At 51.1% G+C, this 22,937-nt stretch overlaps 1 protein-coding gene across 7 annotated transcripts in view; it reads right to left on the minus strand.

Annotated features, from left to right (window-relative positions):
* LOC140427991 (zinc finger and BTB domain-containing protein 20-like) overlaps nt 1-22,937 on the minus strand; it is a 502,007-nt gene that overhangs the window by 54,038 nt on the left and 425,032 nt on the right. For 6 of the 7 annotated variants that reach the window (XM_072513922.1, XM_072513927.1, XM_072513920.1 and 3 more), the window contains one exon: nt 22,076-22,246. The gene's annotated coding sequence lies outside the window, so the exon portion shown is untranslated. Of the gene's footprint in view, nt 1-22,071; nt 22,247-22,937 lie in introns of all 7 variants that reach the window. The other variant, XM_072513923.1, reaches the window with a different exon arrangement.

A 22,937-nucleotide genomic window follows, 5' to 3' on the forward strand; every position in this document is an offset into this window, starting at 1 on the left:
GTGCTATCCACAATGCTACCGTGCTGCCCCGGTTATCTACACGGTGGCCCCAGATTCAAAGAACTTTAATGAGCTGGTAGCAATTGTGGAAGACCATCACCACCCCAAACCATTGGTACATGTTCAACACGGCTGGGCGTACCCCAGGGGAGTTGGTCACGGAATTCTTGACGTGCCTACGCAAGCTGGCTAAGGGACTGTGGGCCATCCCTTCCAGAGATGTTGTGGGACCATCCTGTGTGCGGCATAAACAACATAGTGACCCAACGTAATTGTTGGCAGAACCTTCTTTGGACTAAAAAAAAGCTATAGAACTATCCGTTGTGGGGAAGGGAAGCCAGGGACACCAGGGCTCTGTGGATATGGAGATAAATAGCACTGGGCTATGGTAACGCACCCTCAAACGCAGAGCCTATGGGACCCAGTTGCTGCCTGAGCAACGTCTGGTCAGACCCATTGGCCAAGTGCCACAGCAGCCCAGTGAGTCATCTCCCTTGAACTCCTGGAGGTCGACTCTCAACAATGCGGCACCTGTGGTCGCAGGAACCGTGGGGACCAGTGAGCGCGTTGTCCTGGTCGGGGGACATGCCTACCCAGAGCCAGGGCTTTACACTTAGCATAACCCGAGGAGGATGATTGCATGCAACCAAATTGCATTACGGCACCAAAAGTATCCCCCATCAAGATCACCATCCAGCCGAGATAGAAATAGGCTGTTGTCTTGGTCATTGGACAACAAATGTACCAGAAAGTGCGTACAGGGATCCAACACCTGGACCGAAGGGACACTGAGGCACAATTGGCAACATATACCGGAGCGCCTTTGTCCATCATTGAAACAATGATCACTCCGTTTGCCTATGGGCATCAATCAGTTCGCCTGCAACTGATAGTGGTTCAGGGCTCTGGACCCAGTCTGTTGGGCCACGACAGGTTGGAGAGGCTCTGCCTCAACAGGCAGCAGATCTTTAAAATAGGTATAGGTGGGTTTTACGAAGTCCTGGAAAAATACCCGCAAGTTTTCCAAGATGGAGTGGGGAAACTAAAGGGAGCCATAGCTGAAGCTTTCGTGGACCCAGAAGCCCAACTGCAGTATTTTAGGGGCGCCCGGTTCCATATGCCCTGCTGTCGAAAGTGGATGGCTAGCTCAGCCGGCTGGAAAATTTGGGGATTATTTGCCCAGTTCAGTTCATGGAATGGGCAGCACCAGTAGTCCCAGTGCTGAAGTAAGACAAGGCCATCTGCCTGTGTGGCAATTATAAAATAATAGTGACCAAGGCCTCCCGGTTGGGCGGGTGCCCAATGCCACGCATAGAGGACATTTATGCAAAGTTGGCTGGGGGTCATGTTTTCTCCAAATTGGACATGAGCTACATGGAGCATAGAACAGTACAGCACAGTACAGGCCCTTCAGCCCATGATGTTGCGCCGACCATTTATCCTAATCTAAGATCAACCTAACCTCCACCCCTTCAATTTACTGCCCATGTGCCTGTCTAAGAGTCGCTTAAATGTCCCGAAAGACTCTGACTCCACCACTTCTGCTGGCAGTGCATTCCACACACCCACCACTCTCTGTGTAAAGAACCTACCTCTGACATCTCCCCTATACCTTCCTACAATCACCTTAAAATTATATCCCCTCATGGCAGCCATTTCCACCCTGGGGAAAAGTCTCTGGTTATCAACTCAATCCATGCCTCTCATCACCTTGTACACCTCTATCAAGTCACCTCTCTGCCTTCTTCGCTCCAGTGAGAAAAGCCCTAGCTCCCTCAACCTTTCTTTATAAGACATGCCCTCCAGTCCAGGCAGCATCCTGGTAAGTCTCCTCTGTACCCTCTCCAAAGCATCCACATCCTTCCTATAATGAGGCGCCCAGAACTGGACACAATATTCTAAGTGTGGTCTAACTGGGGTTTTATAAAGCTGCAGCAAAACCTCACGGCTCTTAAACTCAATCCCCCTGTTAATGAAAGCCAACACACCATACTCCTTCGTAACAATCCTATCAACCTGGGTGGCAACTTTGAGGGATCTATGGATGTGGACCCCAAGATCCCTCTGTTCCCCCACACTTCCAAGAATCCTGCCTTTAACCTTGTATTCAACATTCAAATTCGACCTTCCAAAATGAATCAGTTCAAATTCATCAAGGTTGAACTCCATCTGCCATTTCTCAATCCAGCTCTGCATCCTGACAATGTCTTGTAACCTGCAACAACCCTCAACACTATCTACAACTCCCCCAACCTTTGTGTCATCGGTAAATTTACTAACCCACCCTTCCACTTCCTCATCCAAGTCATTTATAAAAATCACAAAGAGCAGAGGTCCCAGAACAGATCCTTGCAGGACACCACTGGTCACCGACCTCCAGGCGGAATACTTTCCATCCACTACCACTCGCTGTCTTCTTTCGGCCAGCCAATTCTGTATCCAGACAGCCAAATTTCCATGTATCCCATGCCCCCTAACTTTCTGAATGAGCCTACCATGGGGAACCTTATCAAATGCCTTACTGAAATCCATATACACCATATCCACTGCCCGACCTTCATCAATGTGTCTCAGCACATCCTCAAAGAATTCAATGAGGCTTGTGAGGCATGACCTGCCCCTCACAAAGCATGCTGACTATCTTTAATCAAACTATGTTTTCCTAAATAATCATAAATCCTGGGCGGGATTCTCCACTCCCGCGTCGGTTGGGAGAATTGCCTGGGCTGCCAAAACTTCCTGGGACGTCGGTCCGACGCCCCCCCGTGATTCTCCCAAGCGGCGGGAACGGCCCCGTCGAGTTCCGCGGGCCGCAGAATCGCCGGAGACACCCAAAATGGCGATTCTCCGGCACCCCTGCTATTCTCAGGCCTGGATGGGCCGAGCGACCAGGCCAAAACGGCGGGTTGCCCCCCCCGGCGGCGTCCACACCTGGTCGCTGTCGTCGTGAACGGTGCGTGAATTCTGGGGGGGCGGCCTGCCCGGGGGGGGGATCCTGCACCGGGGGGTACCTTAAATGTGGTGCCCACCGATCGTCGGGCCGTCCTCTCTGAAGGAGGACCTCCTTCCTTCCGCGGCCCCGCAAGATCCGTCCGCCATCTTCTTGCGGGGCAGACTTAGAGAGGACGGCAACCACGCATGCGCGGATGACGGCAGTTATGCGACGCCGGCCGCGTCATCTATGCGGTGCCGCCTTTACGCGGGCGACAAGGCCTGGCGTGTGTAGATGACGCGGCCCCGATCCTAGCCCATTCTCAGGGCCTGAATCGGTCGGGATCGGGGTCGTTTCGCGCCGTCGTGAACCTCGACGGCATTCACGACGGCGCGGCCACTTCGGCGCGGGAGTGGAGAATCCCGCCCGTTATCTCTCAGAATCCTTTCCAATATTTTGCTCACCACAGACGTAAGACTGATGGGTCTGTAATTCCCAGGGATTTCCCTATTCCCTTTCTTGAACAGGGGAACAACATTCGCCTCCCTCCAATCATCTGGTAATACTCCAATGGAGAGTGAGGATGCAAAGATCATCGCCAACGGCGCAGCAATCTCCTCCCTCGCTTCCCGTAGTAACTTTGGGTTTATCCCGATAGGCCCAGGGGACTTATCTATCCTGATGCTTCTCAAAATTTCCAGCATATCCTCCTACTTAATATCAACCTGTTCAGGTATATTAACCTGGTTCACACTGTTCTCATGAGCAACAAGGTCCCTCTCCCTAGTGAATACTGAAGCAAAGTATTCATTTAGGGCCTCCCCCATTTCCTCAGACTCTAGGCACAAGTTCCCTCCACTATCCCTGATCGGCCCTACTCTTACTCTGATCATCCTCTTATTTCTCACATAACTGTAGAACGCCTTGGGATTTCCATAATCCGTCCCGCCAGGGCTTTTTCATGCCCGCTTCAAGCTCTCCTCAGTCCATTTTTGAGTTCCTTCCTGGCTACCTTGTAACCCTCTAGAGCCGAGTCAGATCCTTACTTCCTCAACCTTACGTAAGCTTTCTTCTTCCTCTTGACTAGAAGCTCCATTTCTCTTGTTATCCAAGGCTCCTTCACCTTACCATTCCTTCCCCGTCTCAGTGGGACAAAAATATCCAGCACTCGCATCAAGTGCTCCTTAAACAACCCCCACATTACTGTTGTGCATTTCCACAAGAACAATTGTTCCCACTTTATGCTCCTTAGCTCCTGTCTAGCAGCAGTATAATTTCCCCTCCGCCCCCGATCGCTAGCCTGGCCGTTGCTGAGGGCCCCCCCCCCCCCCCCCCCCCCCCCCCCCCCCACATTGAAGGATCCCCCGAGTCCGCATGCCATCGGAAACCCAGCCAGTTTTCTCCGGTGAATCGTAGGAGCGGCATCGCGCCGGTTTTCGGCGTCAATGCCCATTCTCCGCCCCCGCGCCGATCGCATTTCGGCGCGGAGAATTAATAATAATAATCGCTTATTGTCACAAGTAGGCTTCAATGCAGTTACTGAGAAAAGCCCCTAGTCACCACATTCCAGCGCTTGTTCGGGGAGGCCGGTATGGAAATTGAACCCGCACTGCTGGCCTTGTTCTGCATTACAAGTCAACTGTTTAGCCCACAGTGCTAAACCAGCCATATTCCGCCCAGGATCTCCAGAAAAGGCACATGAAGTGGGACAGAGGGTTCAAGCGGGGGAATTTTGGGGATGGTGCCGAGTGGACAAGACTGGACCAGTCTCTTAAATGGTCAAAACCAAAGACTGTACGGTACGCAAACACATGGACCATCTCAAAGGCAGGGAGCTCGCACCAGATTGACCAAGGAAAGACCGGCGACAGGACCCCCCCCAGACAATTGACGTGGAAGCGGCACTCTCCGATATGTTACACACCCTCTGACCCAGCCCCACAACCGTTTGAAACACAGCTGCAGGCAAAGCAGCGAAGGAGACCTCCTCCACCTCCAACAACAGAGGGACCTACAGACCTCCGGGCCGGAGGGGGCGGGGAAGGAAGGAAAAGATGTAATAACCCTCATGAGACCCATGGGGATAACCCAATTGATCTCTCAATGGGCTTCATGGAATACAAGCTTCCCTGCTGAGGGCCGGAGGTCTAGCAGCTAGGGTCTCAGGAACCATGCACATAAAAGCTGTCCAGGATTGGGACCGGCATGATCGAAAGACCCGGCTAGACTTATGTTCTGTATGCCGCGTAGCGGCCTGTACATTTGTTTACCGAAACAAACCTTAATTGTTTAACCTCCTCAGGGCTCCTGAAGATATTGTAGCAAGGAAAGCTCCTGCTGAATACCATGCACCTCAATTCCCCCGTCCCCTCCTTCATGTTGAACGCCAATTGGAGGAAGCACAGAGGGTGGTTAGGGGACAGAATGCAGTATGGATTGGTGGACAAAAGTGGCTCAGTAGCATCAGTGTAGACAGAGCTGGCTGAGTCCTAAAGGACATATATTCTAGACTGCATCTGTAGTCGGTCCGGGTCAGGGAATCAACTAGCGAGAAAAACACTCATTCTCACCAACCTGTTTGCCGCAGAGGTAAGGGGAGAATGACTGCTCTTGATATGAATGACTGCTCTTGATATGAAGCCAGCATGTGACCGGGTGTGGCATCATGGAGCCTAGCAAAATTAGAGTCAAGGGAAAAATGCTTCACTGGTTGGAGTCATACAAAGCACAGGGGAAGATGGTTGTGGTGGTTGGAGGTCAATCACCCCAGTTTCAGGATATCGCTGCAGGAGTTCCTCAGGGTAGTGTCCTAGGCATGACCATCTTCAGCTGGTTCAATGGCCTCGTTTCCGTCATAAGGTCAGTCTTGCAAATGTTCAATGATGATTGCACAATGTTCAGCATCATTTGCGACCCCTCAGATACTGCCGCAGTCCATATCCAAATGCAGCAAGACCTGGACAATATTTAGACTTGGGCTGACAAGTGGCAAGTAACATTCGTGCCAACCAAGTGCCAGAGTATGACCATCTCCTACAAGGGAACATCTAACCATTGCCCCTTGACATTTAATGAAACTACCATCGCTGAAACCACCTGGGGGTTACCACTGACCACACATTGAACTGGACTCCCATATAAATATTGTGGATACAAGAGCAGGACAGTGGTTAAGAATGCTGTGGCGGATAACTCATCTCCTGACTCCACAAAGCTTATCCACCATCTACATGGCACACGTCAGGAGTGTAATGGCATACCCTCTGATTGTCTTGATGAGTACAGTTACAACACCACTCAAGAAGCTTGACACCATCCAGGACAAAGCAGCCCACTTGAATGGCACCTCATGCACTAACCTTCACTCCCTCCACCATCGATGCACAGTGGCATCCAGAAGATGCACTGCAGGAACTCAACAAGGCTCCTTAGACAGTACATTTCAAACCCATGACCTCGATCACCTAGCAGGACAAGGGTGGCAGATGCATGGGACCACCACCACCACCTAAAGTTGCCCTTCAAGTCACTCACCAGCCTGACTTGGAAATATATCATCGTTCCTTCACTGTTGTTGGATCAAAATCCTGGCACTGCTCCCTAACAGCATTGTGGGTGTACCTACATCATATTGACTGCAGCCATTTAAGAAGGCAGCTCATCACTACCTTCTCAAGAGCAATTGTGGATGGGCAATAAGTGCTGGTCTAGACAGAGACATGATCTCACTTGAACCAATAAACACAAAACCTCCCACGCCTTGACAAGTAACGAGACACTTGCTAGGTAGAAGTGCTTTTTTGAAACATAATAATATGTCCTGGAGCTAAGACCTCACTCTATGAGATGGTCTTTACGGCCCTGACTGCCTGCCAAGATCATCCTCTCCCAATGGGCTTTTTAAAAAAACGCATTTTATTCAAACTTGTATCAAAGTAGGTTCCAGCAAATAAACACCCCGGGAACCGTTCTTCCCAACAATCAACTAGACAGTTTGTACAGATATTTCTCCTTTTTCACCCCCCCCCTCCCCATCAGCCCCCTCCCCCCCCCGCGACGAACAGCTCCTCAAACACGGTCACAAACATCCCCCACCTTTTCTCAAACTCCCCTGCTGAGTCCCTGAACTCATACTTTATCTTCTCCAACCGCAGGAAGTCATACAGGTCACCCAACCATGCCGCTACCCCCGGTGGCGATGCCGACTGCCACTCCAGCAAAAATTCGTCGCCATTCAATCAGCGAGGCGAAGGCCAAGACATCGCCTTCCTCCTCTCCATGAGCTCCGGCCTCTCTGAAACCCCAAGTATCGCCACCAAAGGGTACGGGTCCACTCCCTCCTCCACTATCCTGGCTAAGATTGCGAACACTCCCGCCCAGAATCTTCCCAATTTTTCACAACCCCAAAATATGTGCGCATGATTTGCTGGCCCCCGCCCACACCTCTCACACTCATCTGCTACCCCCTGAAAGAACCCACTCATTCTCGCCTGAGTCATATGCACCCTGTGCACCACCTTAAACTGTATCAGACTCATCCTTGCACAAGAGGTGCCTCACTCGCAGTGCTTCTCTCCATACTCCCCAATTGATCTCCATTCCCAACTCCACTTCCCATTTCTCCTTGATCTCCACCACCCGCTCGCCTCCCTGCTCCCCCAACCACTTATATATATCCCCAATTCTTCCCTCCCCTTCCACATCCGGAAGCAGCAGTCGCTCCAACAGGGTGTATCCCGGCAGTCTCGGGAACCCCTTCCAGACCTTTCGTACAAAGTGCCTAACCTGTAGATACCCGAACTTACTACCCCTCAGCAGCTCCAACCTCTCCCTTAGCTCCTCCAGTCTGGCGAACCCTTCCTCCAAATACAAATCCCTCACCTTGACCAGCCCCACTTCCCTCTACCTCCTGTATACACTATCCATCCCCCCGGCTCAAACCCATGATTCTCGGACAGCGGTGTTAGCACCGATATCCATTCCACCCTAAAATGCCTCCTCAGCTGATTCCATATTTTCACTGTGGACTGCACCACTGGGCTTCCTGAATATCTACTCGCAGCCATTGGCAATGCTGTCGTCACCATAGCCCTCAAACTAGACCACTTACAAGATTCCTCCTCCAACATAACCCACTCTACCCCTTCTCCTTCCCACCACCGCAGCACCTTGTCCACATTCGGCGCCCAATAATAATGAAGCAAGTTTGGCAACGCCAACTCCCCTGCTGCCTCTGTAGCAGTGTCCTCCCCACCCTCGGCACCTTCTCCGCCCATACAAAATCAGAGATGATTGTGTCCACTTTCCAAAAAAAGGCCTTTGGTAATAAGATCGGGAGAGCCTGAAAGATAAACAAGAACCTCGGTAGAATATTCATTTTCACCACTTGGACCCTCCCCGCCAAAGTAAAGTGCAGTGTATCCCACCTCTTAAGATCCTCCCTGGCCCCCTCCACCAGCATCGTTAAGTTCCACTTATGGAGCCCCGTCTGTCATGATATGCAAACATGCAGTGAATGAACACATAGAATAGGATACGACCAATGAGCAGTCAGGACACTCAGGGGTGGTATCTCACTATAAAAGGGATGAGGCACTCACACCCCGCCTCTTTCCACAGCCCAACATCTACAGAGTGAGACAGGGTGTATCCTCAGCATCACACTCCAGCACGTGGCTTAGAGCAAGGCTGGTTCAGTTAGACTGAGTTACTACATTTAGATTAGCAGAGAGTCGAACTCATTGAGAACTGTGCTAATAGTTCAATAAAACACATTGAACTCACTTCAAAGTCTGGAGCATCTTTTACTCAAAACTGCATCAAGTGGCAGCTTGTGTTATTCCAAATTACATAACACAACATGATACCAGGAGTCTGTTCAATCTAGTTAGTTCAACTCAGCAAGATCCATGACGACCAGCGAATGTATACCGGCACAATGGAAAAGATTCAGGCCCCTCACCAGCTCAGGACCTCCGGCAATCTCAGTGCCAACTGGCGGACATTCAAGCAGAAATTTCAGCTTTACGTCGAAGCATCAGACCTCAATGGTTCAATGGCGCGTCTGATGCAAGGAAGATAGCTCTTTTCCTCACCACAGCGGGTGATCACGCCTTGGAAATATTCAACTCCTTTCACTTCGCCGAAGACCAGGACAAGATAAAGTTTCAGACCATCCTGGGCAAGTTTGACAGCCACTGTGAGGTGGACACCACCAATATCTTCGAGCGCTGCATATTCAAGCAGCGACTGCACGGGAAAGACGAATCCTTCACCTCATATTTAACTAACCTTAGACTGCTAGCGCAATCCTGCAACTTCGGTGATATCACTGACTCCATGATCAGAGACCAAATCATTTTTGGAGTTCACTCTGATCCTCTGAGAGAGCAGTTACTGATGATCAAACATATGATCCTGCCAGTCGCGATTGAAACATGCAGTGCATGAGCACGCTAAACATCGCTATTCCCAGTACAAAACGGCAGAAAATGATAGACTAGACTCCCACGAGGCAAAGAGAGTGCAGGCCATCTCCCGGATGCAGCGCCTCAACATTGACGAAAGCGGCCATTTATCGCGCTCTTCCCGGGGCCCGAAGCATGCGCGATGCGAACGGGATAACGAATCGGCCAAAACCCGCACTGTGCAGGTGCAACGATGCACGGAGCGTCAGGACGTGTGCGAACTGTGGCACCGCCCCTTTAAAGAAACACTGCCCTGCAAGAGGCAGACGCTGTTTAAATTGCGGGAAGCCAGGCCACTATGCAGCACTGTGCAGTTCTGCACCACCAGTCAGGAGCCAACGCTCCCAATTCCGGCGACGGCGCATCCGGTGTGTGCAACGATGCCTACAGGATTCTGATGCTGGCAGTGCAACGGATCCAGATGATGAATGCCTGGACAATGCCTACTGTGTGGGCATTATTGCAACGTGTGAATATGCCACACTGTGGTAGTCACCACTGTTGTATTATATTGTACATACTGCACTGCATACAAGGGTATTACGGAAAGGCCCCTGTACTACAGGTACGGGGGTAGATCCCTGCCTGCTGGCTCCGCCCAGTAGGCGGAGTATCAATGTGTGTGCTCTCTGAACTGCAGCCATTTCGGCAGCAGCTGTATGAGGCCACACATCTCTGTGTAATAAAGCCTCGATTACTCTCTACTCTCGTCTCGTCGTAATTGATAGTGCATCAATTTATTACACAGAGATTTTACAAAGATGGATCTCCGCATCAGGCCGGATCACTTGCAGCTGCATCCTCAAGCAGACAACGCCAAAAAGGACTTTGCACATTGGCTAGCTTGCTTTGAAGCATACATCGGATCTGTGACAGACCCAATCACAGAAGCTCAGAAGCTCCAGATTCTGTATGCGCGGCTGAGCTCCGATGTCCTTCCCCTCATCCAGGATGCGCCTACCTACGCAGAGGCCATGGCGCTACTGAAGGAGAACTACGTTCAGCAGACCAACAAGATCTACGCCAGGCACCTCCTGTCCACGCGGCACCAACTTCCCGGTGAGTCTGTGGAAAATTTCTGGGGTGCTCTGCTTGCCCTGGTGAGAGACTGTGATTACCAGGCCGTTTCGGCCGCTGAACATTCTAACCTGCTAATGAGAGACACGTTCATTACAGGCATAGGTCGGCCTACATCCGTCAGCGCCGCTTAGAAGGGGCTACGCTTGACCTCGCGGCGACCAAGAAACTAGCGCTCTCGCTCAATGTCGCCTCACGCAACCTACAGGCGTATGCCCCCGACCGCACGGCTCACCCCTCCTGGGCATCGTGGACCCTGCCAGCGGCCATCCCATCGTGGGCCCCATCAGCGACCGTCCCCAGCCAACCCCACACCTGCGCAGCGCGGCTGCCAACCAACCCCGGGGGACCCAAGTGCTACTTCTGCACACAGACAATACATCCCCAGCAGCGCAGCATGGCGCGAAGCGCGCTCTGCAAGGCCTGCGGCAAGAAAGGACATTTTGCTGCAGTGTGCACGGCCCGCTCAATCGCCGATATTGTCCCTGCACCCCCCAACGTGCGGCCCGTGGGCGCCGCCATCTTGCTCACCTCACAACACGTGGCCCGTGGGCACCGCCATCTTGCCTGCCTCAGGACACGTGCAGCACGTGGGCGCCGCCATCTTCCTCGCCTACGGACCCCTGCCCGTCGGGCACCTCATCTGGCCGCAAATCGCCTGCAACCGCCGATGACCAGCCGCGTCTCGGCTCCGTCACGATCGACCAGTCCCGACCGCACAACCTCGCGACCGCGTCGACAAAGGTGAAGGTCGACGGGCATGAAATATCCTGCCTTCTGGACTCCGGGAGCACTGAGCGCTTCATCCACCCTGATACGGTAAGGCGCTGCTCCCTCGCAGTACACCCCATTAACCAAAGAATCTCCCTGGCCACGATCCGGGGGTACTGCACCGCCACCCTCACCATCCAGGGTGTAGAGTTCAGTGGTTCCGGCTCTACGTCCTCCCCAACCTCTGCGCTGCCTTGCTACTCGGCCTGGACTTCCAGTGCAATCTCCAGAGCCTAACCCTGAAATTTGGTGGGCCCCTACCACCCTTTACTGTATGCGGCCTCACGACCCTTAAGGTCGACCCGCCTTCTCTGTTTGCAAACCTCACCCCAGATTGCAAACCCGTCACCACCAGGAGCAGACGGTACAGCGCCCAGGACAGGACCTTCATCAGGTCTGAGGTCCAGCGGCTGCTGCGGGAAGGTATCATCGAGGCCAGCAACAGCCCCTGGAGAGCCCAAGTGGTAGTGGTGAAAAACGGGGGAAAAAAACAGGATGGTCGTTGACTACAGTCAGACCATCAATCGGTACACGCAGCTCGAAGCGTACCCCCTCCTACGCATATCTGATATGGTCAATCAGATTGCACAGTACCGGGTCTCCTCGACAGTGGACCTGAAATCTGCCTACCACCGGCTCCCCATCGCCCGTACACTGCGCTTGAAGCTGACGGCCGCCTTTACCATTTCCTTAGGGTTCCCTTCGGTGTCACTAACGGGGTCTCGGTCTTCCATCGGGAGATGGACCGAATGGTTGACCGGTACAGACTGCGGGTCACTTTCCCGTACCTGGATAATGTCACCATCTGCGGCCACGACCAGCAGGACCACGACGCTAACCTTTCCAAATTTCTCCACACCGCCAAACTCCTCAACCTAACCTACAACAAGGAGAAGTGTGTGTTCAGCACAAACCGATTAGGCATCCTCGGCTATGTGGTTCAGAACAGAGTTCTAGGGCCTGACCCCGATCGCATGCGCCCCCTCATGGATCTCCCCATTCCCCACTGCCCAAGGCCCTCAAACAATGCCTGGGGTTCTTTTCATATTACGCCCAGTGGGTCCCTAACTATGCGGACAAGGCCCGTTCACTCATCCACTCCACCGGTTTCGCACTGAGGGCCGAGGCTCACCAAGCCTTCAACCATATCAATGCCGACATCGCCAAGGCCGCGATGCACGCGGTCGACGAGACACTCCCCTTCCAAGTTGAGAGCGATGCATCAGACGTCGCTCTGGTCGCCACCCTCAACCAGGCAGGCAGGTCCGTGGCATTCTTTTCCCGCACCCTCCATGCCTCCAAAATTCGGCACTACTCCGTCGAAAAGCTATCGTTGAAGCTGTGCGGCATTGGAGGCATTACCTGGCTGGCAGGAGATTCACTCTCCTCACAGACCAACGGTTGGTTGCCTTCATGTTTAACACACAGCGGGGTAAGATCAAAAATGATAAGATCTTGCGGTGGAGGATCGAGCTCTCCACCTTTAATTACGAGATTTTGTATAGCCCCGGTAAACTCAACGAGCCCCCCGATGCCCTGTCCCGAGGTACATGTGCCAGCGCACAAGTGGACCGACTCCGGACGCTGCACGACGATCTCTCGTCTCCCAGGGATCACCCACTTTTATCACTTCATTAAGGCCCGCAATCTGCCCTACTCCATCGACGAAGTCAGGGCTATCACCAGAGACTGCCAGGTCTGCGCGGAGTGTAAACCGCACTTCTACCGGCCAGACCGTGCGTGCCTGGTGAAGGCCTCCCGCCCCTTTGAACGCCTCAGCGTGGACTTCAAAGGGCCCCTCCCCTCCACCGACCGCAACACGTATTTTCTCAATGTGGTCGACGAATATTCCAGATTCCCCTTCGCCATCCCATGCCCCGATATGACATCTGCCACCGTCATCAAAGCCCTCAACACCATCTTCGCTCTGTTCGGTTTCCCCGCCTATGTCCACAGCGACCGGGGATCCTCATTTATGAGTGATGAGCTGCACCAGTACCTGCTCAACAGGGGCATTGCCTCGAACAGGACGACCAGCTACAACCCCCGGGGAAAGGGGCAGGTGGAGCAGGAGAATGGGACGGTCCGGAAGGCTGTCCAGCTGGCCCTACGGTCCAGAAATCTCCCAGCCTCCCGCTGGCAGGAGGTTGTCCCCGACGCCCTTCACTCCATTCGGTCGCTCCTGTGCATGGCGACTAATGAAACCCCCCATGAACGTTTCTTTGCCTTCCCCAGGAAGTACATCTCTGGGGTTTCGCTCCCAAGGTGGCTGGCAGCTCCGTTATCCTCCGCAAGCACGTGCGGCTGCACAAGGTGGACCCGTTGGTTGAGAGGGTACAGCTACTCCACGCAAACATGCAGTACGCCTACGTAGCGTACCCTGACGTCCGCCAAGACCTCAGGGACCTGGCACCAGCTGGGTCCCCACACACCACCCACTCTGCCGCGGCGCCACCCACCCTTCCCCCAGCGCACCCCACCACAGCCCCCGCTCCAAGACAATCCGTCCTCCCCTTGGTCCCACCCGGGGATGAAGAGGATGTTGACACGCTCCCGGAGTCACCTACGACCGAGCCAACACCTGACTCGCCACCAGCATTGCGGCGCTCTCAACGACGGATCAAGGCTCCGGACCGTCTAAATTTGTAACCTTCTCTGAAATTTTAATGACAACCTGTATGTAAATAGTTTTCCACCACCCCCGCTGCACTCATTTTTAACAGGGGGTGAATGTGGTAGTCACCACTGTTGTATTATATTGTATATACTGCACTGCATACGAGGGTATTACGGTAAGGCCCCTGTACTACAGGTACGGCGGTAGATCCCTGTCTGCTGGCTCCGCTCAGTAGGCGGAGTATAAATGTGTGTGCTCTCCGAACTGCAGCCATTTCGGCAGCAGCTGTAGGAGGTCACACATCTCTCTGTAATAAAGCCTCGATTACTCTCTACTCTCGTCTTGTCGTAATTGATAGTGCATCACACACCAGACACATCGCAAGTCCAATCCATCCTAGTTGTGGACTCCGAGGCCGAATGGCGAGCAGTGATGAAGGTCAACCACTGCCCATCCAATCGAAGCTGGACACAGGTGCCTCTGCCAACCTCCTCTCACAGGCAGACTTCAGACACATTAAGAAGCCCCCCCATGGTCCTTCCAGCTGCCTGCAAGCTCCTGGATTACAACGGGAATGCCATCATGGCACTGGGATCCTGCCATCTACATGTATCCAACCGACACACAACAAGTGCGGTTACGCTTTGAAACTGTTAAGCTGGACTGGACATCCCTACTAGGTGCGCACGCCTGAGAGCAGCTGAACCTCATTCAAAGGGTTTACACCACGACATCCTCCCATGTGGATCTTCAGGCCGGCATCAACAACATCCTCGCCCAGCATCCAGATGTGTTCAACAGGATGGGCACGCTGCCGTACCGATACAAGATTCTGCTACGACCTGATTCCAAGCCAGTGGTCCATGCACCACGACGAGTCCCTGCTCCACTGAGAGAGCGCCTGAAGGCACAGCTCAAGGATCTTCAGCAAAAAGGCATCATATTCAAGGTCACCGAACCGGCTGACTGGGTCAGCTGGATGGTGTGCGTAAAGAAGCCTTTGGGGGACCTGCGCATCTGCATTGATCCCAAGGATCTCAATAAGAATATAATGCGGGAACACTACCCCATCCCGAAGTGGGAGGAATTCACGAGTGAGATGTCACACGCGCGCTTCTTCACCAAATTGGATGCATCACAGGGATTTTGGCAAATCCAGATGGAAGAGTCCAGCAGAAGGCTCTGCACCTTCAACACGCCTTTTGGCAGATACTGCTACAATCGCATGCCATTTGGCATCATCTCGTCATCGGAGATATTCCGTCGCATTATGGAGCAGATGATGGAAGGCATCGAAGGGGTTTGTGTGTACGTGACGACATCATCATCTGGTCCACGACCCTGAAGAACATGTGTCTCGTCTCCAGAAGGTATTCCACCGTGTACATGCCAACAGCCTAAAGTTAAACAGGTCCAAATATTGTTTGGGCACATTGACGCTCAAGTTTCTAGGCGACCAGATCTCACAGCATGGTATGCGCCCGGACACAGACAAAATCAAGACCATCAAGGCGATGAAGGTCCCTGAGGACAAAAAGGCGGTGCTGCGCTTCTTGGGTATGGTCAATTTTCTGGGCAAGTTCATTCCAAACATGGCCACACACACCATGGCCCTACGCAACCTGGTGAAAAAGTCAACTGCCTTTGAGTAGAAGGCGGCACACCAGACAGAGTGGCTGTCTGATATCCACAGGTGCAAGTCAGGATGGCATCGGTGCAGTGTTGCTTCAACAAGAAGACACATCATCCTGGGCACCAGTAGTCTACGCATCAAGGTCGATGACGCCCACTGAAAAGAGATATGCACAGATTGAGAAGGAGTGCTTGGGTCTTCTCACCGGCATCCTCAAATGTCATGATTATGGCTACGGCCTGCCGACATTCACTGTCGTGACGGATCACAGGCCTCTGGTCCACATTATCCACAAGGTCCTGAACGACATGACGCCTCGGTTGCAGAGAATCCTGCTTAAACTTAGGAGGTATGACTTCAACTTGGTGTACACACCTGGCAAGGAGCTCATCATCGCTGATACATTGTCCCGCTCCGTCACCTCGCTCAGTGAGCCGCTGGAGATCATCCAGCACATCGAATCGCAGGCGCAGCTGTGTTCTAGCACTCTCTCGGCGACAGATGAGAAGATAGTTCTCATCCGTAACGAGACAGCCAAAGACCCCCTCTTGCAGCGCGTCATCCACAACCTCACCAATGGCTGGCAGAAAGTGCAGACAATTTTACAATGTGAAGGATGACCTGAGGGTGATTGATGGTATCCTCCTCAAGCTGGACAGGATTGTCATTCCGCTCAGTCTTCAGAGCTTGATGCTGTGCCAGATTCATGAGGGACACGTGGGCGTCGAGATGTGCAGAGCCCGGCAAGCTGTCTACTGGCCCGGCATCAGCCAGGACATCCCGAACATGGTCCTGAACTGTGCTACCTGTCAGCGGTTCCAGCCAGCGCAGAGCAAGGAGACGCTCCAACAACATGACATAGTGACCTCTCCGTGGTCCAAGGTTGACATCGACCTCGTTCATGCAAATGGTCGCGATTACGTATCAATCATCGACTATTTCTCGAATTACCTGAGGTGCTGAGGCTCCCGGACCTCACCTCTCGGACCGTCATCAAAGCCTGTAAGGAGACATTCTCAAGGCACGACATCCCAATCATCATCATGAGCGACAATGGCCCGTGCTTTAGCAGTCCAGAATGGTCCACGTTTGCCAGGTCATACAATTTCCAGCATGTCACCTCCAGTCCTCACTATCCGTAGTCCAATGGAAAAGTCGAGAAAGGGGTGCACATTGTGAAACAGCTCATCTGCAAGGCCGCGGACTCTGCTTCTGACATACAGCTTGCACAGCTCGCGTACAGGGCGACTCCATTGTCCACTGGCATGTCGCCGGCTCAACTCCTGATGAACAGGGACCTGCGGACGACACTTCCAGCCATACACTTGCCCAACCTGGATCACCTCCCGGTTCTGCAGAAGATGAAGCAGCTCAGAGACCGTCAAAAGCAGGGCTATGATGCCCATGCCACCGATCTGGCCGTGCCACCCCCGGCAGACACCGTCAGGATCAAGATACCGGATGGTGGGTGGTCTGCCCTGGCTGTTGTTCAACAGGCTGCGCCCCGCCCTTATGTTGTACGTATAGCTGATGGCTCTATCGTGTGAAGGAATCGACGGGCACTGCGCAAAGTTGCCTACCCGCAACCACTTTCTCCTCCATTTCCATATGTTGAATTGCCACCTCCTGATACCTCGCACCACGAGGCCACCATCCCCCCTGTCAAGGCGCCGTCGTCCTCTCCGCCCCCTCTCCGGCGGTCGACCAGGATCAGACGCAAGCCTCAGAGACTGGACTTGTGAACGTTTGTTTTGGTTGCTCTGTTCTGTTGTCCTCCATCAGTCACGTTAAACAGACTCATTCACATGTAAAAACATTCACATACGCCAACAAAACAAAAGAAAAGGGGAGATATCATGATATGCAACGTGCAGTTAATGAACACATAGAATAGGACACGATCAATGAGCAGCCAGGACACTCATGGGTGGTATCTCACTATAAAAGGGATGAGGCACTCTTTCCACAGACCAACAATTATAGAGTGAGACAGGGTGTATCTCAGCATCACACCCCAGCACGTGGCTTAGAGCAAGGCTGGTTCAGTTAGACTGAGTTACTACATTTAGATTAGCAGAGAGTCGAACTCATTTGAGAACTGTGCTAATAGTTCAATAAAACACATTGAACTCACTTCAAAGTCTGGAGCATCTTTTACTCAAAACTGCATCAAGTGGCAGCTTCTGTTATTCCAAATTACATAACACAACACCGTCCATTCCCTCGTTACTTGAATCCCCAAGTAGCTAAACCTATCCCTCGCTACCGTAAATGGCATCCCCCCTAAATTAGCCCGTTGTGCCAGCTCATTCACTGGGAATACCTCTCTTTTCCCTACCTTCAGCTTGTATTCCGAGAACCCTCCAAACCTCCCAACGGGCCCATAATCCTTCCCATACTCTCTAACGGATTGAAACATACAGCAAGAGGTCATCGGCATAGAGCGACACCCGATGCTCGCTCTGTCCCCCCATTATCCCCTGCCACTCTGCCGACCCCCTGAGAGCCATCGCCAATGGCTCTATGACCAGCGCAAACAGCAGCGGCGACAGCGGGCACCCCTGCCTCGTACCCCTGTGTAAGTCAAAGCTTCGTGAGCTCATATCATTCGTCCTCACCCTCGCTCTTTGGCGCCACATACAACAACCGCACCCATGCCACAAATCTCGGCCCAAACCCAAACCTTCCCAAAACTTCGAACAGGTACCGCGGTCCACTCCACCTGATCAAATGCTTTCTCCGCGTCCATGGACCCCACCACCTCCGGTACCAGAGCTCTCGACGGATTCATCACCACATTCAACAGCCATCTTATATTAATCGCGAGCTGCCTGCCCTTCATGAAGCCTGTTTGATCTTCTGCAACCACCCCCAGGACACAATCCTCCACCCTCCCCGCCAACAACTTAGCCAATACTTTCACATCCGTGTTATGGTGTGATATGGGTCTATATGACCCACATTCCACCAGATCCTTCCCTGTTTTGGGGATTAGTGTGATTACTGCCTGCTTCATCGTCTCCGGCAACTCCCCCTTCTCCAGTGGTTCATTAAACGCCCCCAACAGATGTGGTGCCAGGTCCGCCGCAAATTTCTTATAAAATTCTGCCGGGTACCCATCCGGCCAGGGGCGTTCCCTGACTTTATACCCCTGATACTATCCAGCACCTCCCTCAGCCCCAGGGGCTCCTCCAACGCCGGCCTCTTTGCTTCCTCCACCTGGGGAAATTCCAGCTCGTCCAGAAACCACCCCATGTCCTCCTCCTCTCCTCCTGGGTCTGCCTCATAAAGTCCCTGGTAATACTCTCTAAATGCCTCATTTATCTTCCCTGGGTCTGACACCGCATCCCCAGCCCCAGTCCGGATCTTCAATATTTCCCTGGACGCATGCGGCTCGCCTTCTTCCCATACTCGTATTGCACCCCTCTTGCCCTATGCAATTGCCCTACCGCCCTCCCCGTTGTCAGCCTGTCAAATTGCCCTTGCAACTTTTTCCTCCTCGCCAATTCCGCCATGGTGGGCACCCTTGAATATTCCCTGTCCACCTCCACTATCTCGCTCACTAGATGGTCATGTTCCGCCCTCCTTTCCTTATTCGCACGAACCATAAATGAGATAATTTCTCCCCGGACCACTGCCTTCAGTGCTTCCTAAAAGATGCCTGCCGACACCTCCCCATTCTGATTGAACTGCTCATAATCCCTAATCGCCAACCGCACCTTATCATAAAAACCTCCATCCGCCAACAACCCCGAGTCAAACCTCCACCCCAGCCTCTGCTCTTGTCCCATACTACTGAACCGAATATCCAGCCGATGGGGTGCATGGTCCGAGATAACTATCCCCACATACTCTGCCCCCTCCACCCCAACCAAAATCTCTCAACTCACTACAAAGTAATCAATCCTCAAATACACCTTATAGACGTGTGTAAAGAAGGAATACTCCCTCCCCCCTGGGTTCTGAAAGCACCATGGATCCACCATACCCATCCTCTCCATAAACCCCCCCCAGCTCCGTTGCCATTCGTACCCTACCCATCGACCTGGGGCTCCACCCTCGGCTCCAGGACACAGTTAAAATCTCCTTCCATGATCAACTGGTCCGTGGCCAAATCCGGGATTGCTGCCAACAACCCCCTCATAAAACCCACACCATCCCAATTTGGGGCATACACATTTACCAGCACTACCGGTGCCCCTTCCAATACCCACTCACAATCACATATCACCTCCTTCGCACTCACAAATTCCATTTTTTTGCTCATGAAAATTGCCACACCCCTCGATTTCAAATTAAACCCAGAGTGAAAAATCTGCCCAACCCACCCCTTCCTTAACCTAACCTGGTCCTTCACACGGAGGTGTGTCTCCTGCAAAAAGACAACCCCCGCTTTCAGACTCCTGAGTTGTGCGAACACCCGTGACCTTTTAACTGGCCCATTCAGTCCCCGGACGTTCCACGTTACCAACCTTACCAGCCCCTCTACCGTCCGTCATCTTCCCCACTTAACTCCTGCCCCTTTAATTCCACTCTGTACCTAGCCCATCCCAGATGGCCCCTTTCTTCGCCCTTGACCATGTCATCTCTCTCCCAATGGGCTTTTGGCACAGCCATCAAATCTCCAATGGTCAGATCCATCACTGTGGTGCTGGAAAATCCCACCCTATATTTTAGGAATTATATAATATCATGGCCAATTCACAAATGTTTTAAAAGCTGGACAAAGGCTTTAAAATGACTGAAGCCATTGCTGACTATGTCTCAAACAAAAGGAACATCAGAACAACCGTCACCTTGTTATCTCTGAAGATTCACTCATGACCCCATGTGACGGCAGGGACCAAATCTAAGGGACCTGTGCAAAGACCATGTATATTGCTACAGCCAAGGTCTGGCCAATGGAGGTGACCAGTCTGTGAGGACAAAGGACCCCAAAACCTCTTTTGAATTTATTAATGGTTGAATCACTAACCATCTCAAGAATCCAGACAAAGGAGTATGTAGCCTTTGTCTAAACCAAAGTGGAGAAATGGGAGTCATATCAAATAATCCTCCCCACTAGCTGAGGGAACCTGTTACCCTACATTGTGGAGCTGCAAAGCAGACTACCACCTCCCATTTAGCAAGTAACAGCTCAGAACCAGGGCTCGGTCCAGGTGAATGCCTGGCCCTCTTCTACACTGTTTCAACTGGAATTTCTGTATCAGTATCGGCAGGACCAATTCATCTCTACGTGCCCACCTCATCATGGAAGTAATCTCAACTGGAAAAGTGAATTATGTAGCATCAGTTTTTAATCTGCCAACTCTGTGAAAGAATACATCAGTGAACTTTTAATTCTGCATTCTGGACTCACGTGAAACAATAATTATTTTTTTCTCTGTGGTATTTGTCCTGTATCTCTTTCTTTTCTTTTTCCCTATTTTATTGTATGAATGTACCAGGGGATACCCCCTCCATGTTTTCAGTGTGTGTAACATAAACTAACCCTCTAATTTCTCCCTATCTTGAGTTTGCTGTGGAATTGTTCGTAGAAATTGGATTACACCAACACTGAGGGAGGGGCTGGGGAAAAATATGCTACCACATATTAAGGGGGGAAATCAAAATCAAAACACCTTTCTGTTTAGAGATGAGTGGTGAGAGGAGAAATCAGGGTTGTTTAAATTAATTCCTCTCCTGCCCTTAACAAATACTATATTCCTAATTTAAACAAGTCCACTTTGAAGGCGTTTAAAACAAACATGTGACACTTGATTTCTAGAGAGACAGAATTGAAAATCAGGAAAATTACATTAAATTGATATCGAACCATGGTTCGATCACACTTTGGATTACTGTGTATAGCCCTGTTCTTCATATTTTGAAAAAGGATACACAGACACTGGAGCAGGTGCAAATGAAGGTTCACAAGAATGATGCAGGAAGTGAGAGTAATATAGTTATCAGGAAAGATTGAAAACAGGCTGGGGGACATTTCTCTAGAAGAGAAAGCTGAAAGGTGTCTTAACAGAAAGTTTTGGAGATTATAAACGGTTTGGTGGGGTAAATATAGACAATATGTTTCCACTTATGGGGGAAGAACAGGAACTAAAGGCCATAAATACAAGATTGGCACAAATATATCCAAGAGGGCATTCAGGAGAAACATCTTTACCTTCCGAGGGGTTAGAATACAGAACTTGCTACCACAAGTAATAACTGAGGAAACTAGCATGGATACACTTAGAGGAAACTACATGACCACATGAAGCAGATGGTAATAAAAGTATGTATTCGTGGGGTTATCAGGAGAATGGCAGGAGGCGTCAAAGGAAGCATAAATATTGGCATGGACGTGTTGGGGCCGAATAACCTGTTTCTGTGCTGTAAAAGTGTTTCTGAAATCATTATTTGTTTAATTACCTGACTTGATTAATGCAAGCCTGAATGATGCCTTATGAGCCACAACGTAAGATGCAACTTACTTGTACTTTCGGCTCTGAGATCCATTTCCCATTCTTAAATGCAACTAGATGTCTCCGTTTAAAAATAAATAAATCATTAAAAAAAACACAATTATTGAATATACCTACAATCAGACGAGAAGGTGGGTAAAGCAACCGTCCCTCTGAGCTTGCACGTGGAGGACTACAGTCTTCTGTTGGGGAAGACTAGTCCTGGAGCATTATCTGTTTGAGCAATTCTCATTCTTCAAGGCCTGCAGTTACTCCAGTCCTTCATTACTCAGTTGATCTTTGTTTTTGCTGAAAGAAAGAATAAATAGAAACTAAGCACAAAGCTCAGACTTCTGAATCAGCAATTCAAATCTTCTAAAATACCAGCAATGACAGCAAATGCAAAAGAGCAACAAATAATGTGCATTTGTGTTGCTGTGCATAAACTATTCATTACTGCTCCACACTATGTAGAATTATTTGCATCACTGCCTCCTAACCAATTTCATTAACTTTAATTTTCTGTAAGTGACATCAGCAGGCAACACATTTCCCATTAAGGCATCAGGCTAATTCTAAAATATGCCTCACTACAGAGCAACATTTGGTGAAAATCCAAATCATCCATCCTGTTATAAATCTGCCATGGCTACTATTTATAGTATTCAGATTTGGGTCTGAAAATCAAACAAGAATTCCCATTCATAAATACAGTGTCTAAGCTTACTTACTCAAGAGTGCTGCTTGATCAAGGGACCAGAGGGCTGCTGCACCCAGAGAGTCTTACCCTAATATTCATCAGGACTACGGGAGAAAAAGACAATAAGGCTAAAGCAAAATAAAAATAAAATGTTGAGGGATTTCCATAATGATGCAGTGGTTCACATTAATGCATGGGTCATTGAGCCATGTGTACTGCAGATGTATAAGCTTTGACCCCAGAGTTTATGCTGTATGAACTGATCCAAGCCAAAGTGGACATGGCACAACTTAAACTTCA

Source organism: Scyliorhinus torazame, chromosome 8, assembly GCF_047496885.1.
Source record: "Scyliorhinus torazame isolate Kashiwa2021f chromosome 8, sScyTor2.1, whole genome shotgun sequence".
NCBI lineage: Eukaryota > Metazoa > Chordata > Chondrichthyes > Carcharhiniformes > Scyliorhinidae > Scyliorhinus > Scyliorhinus torazame.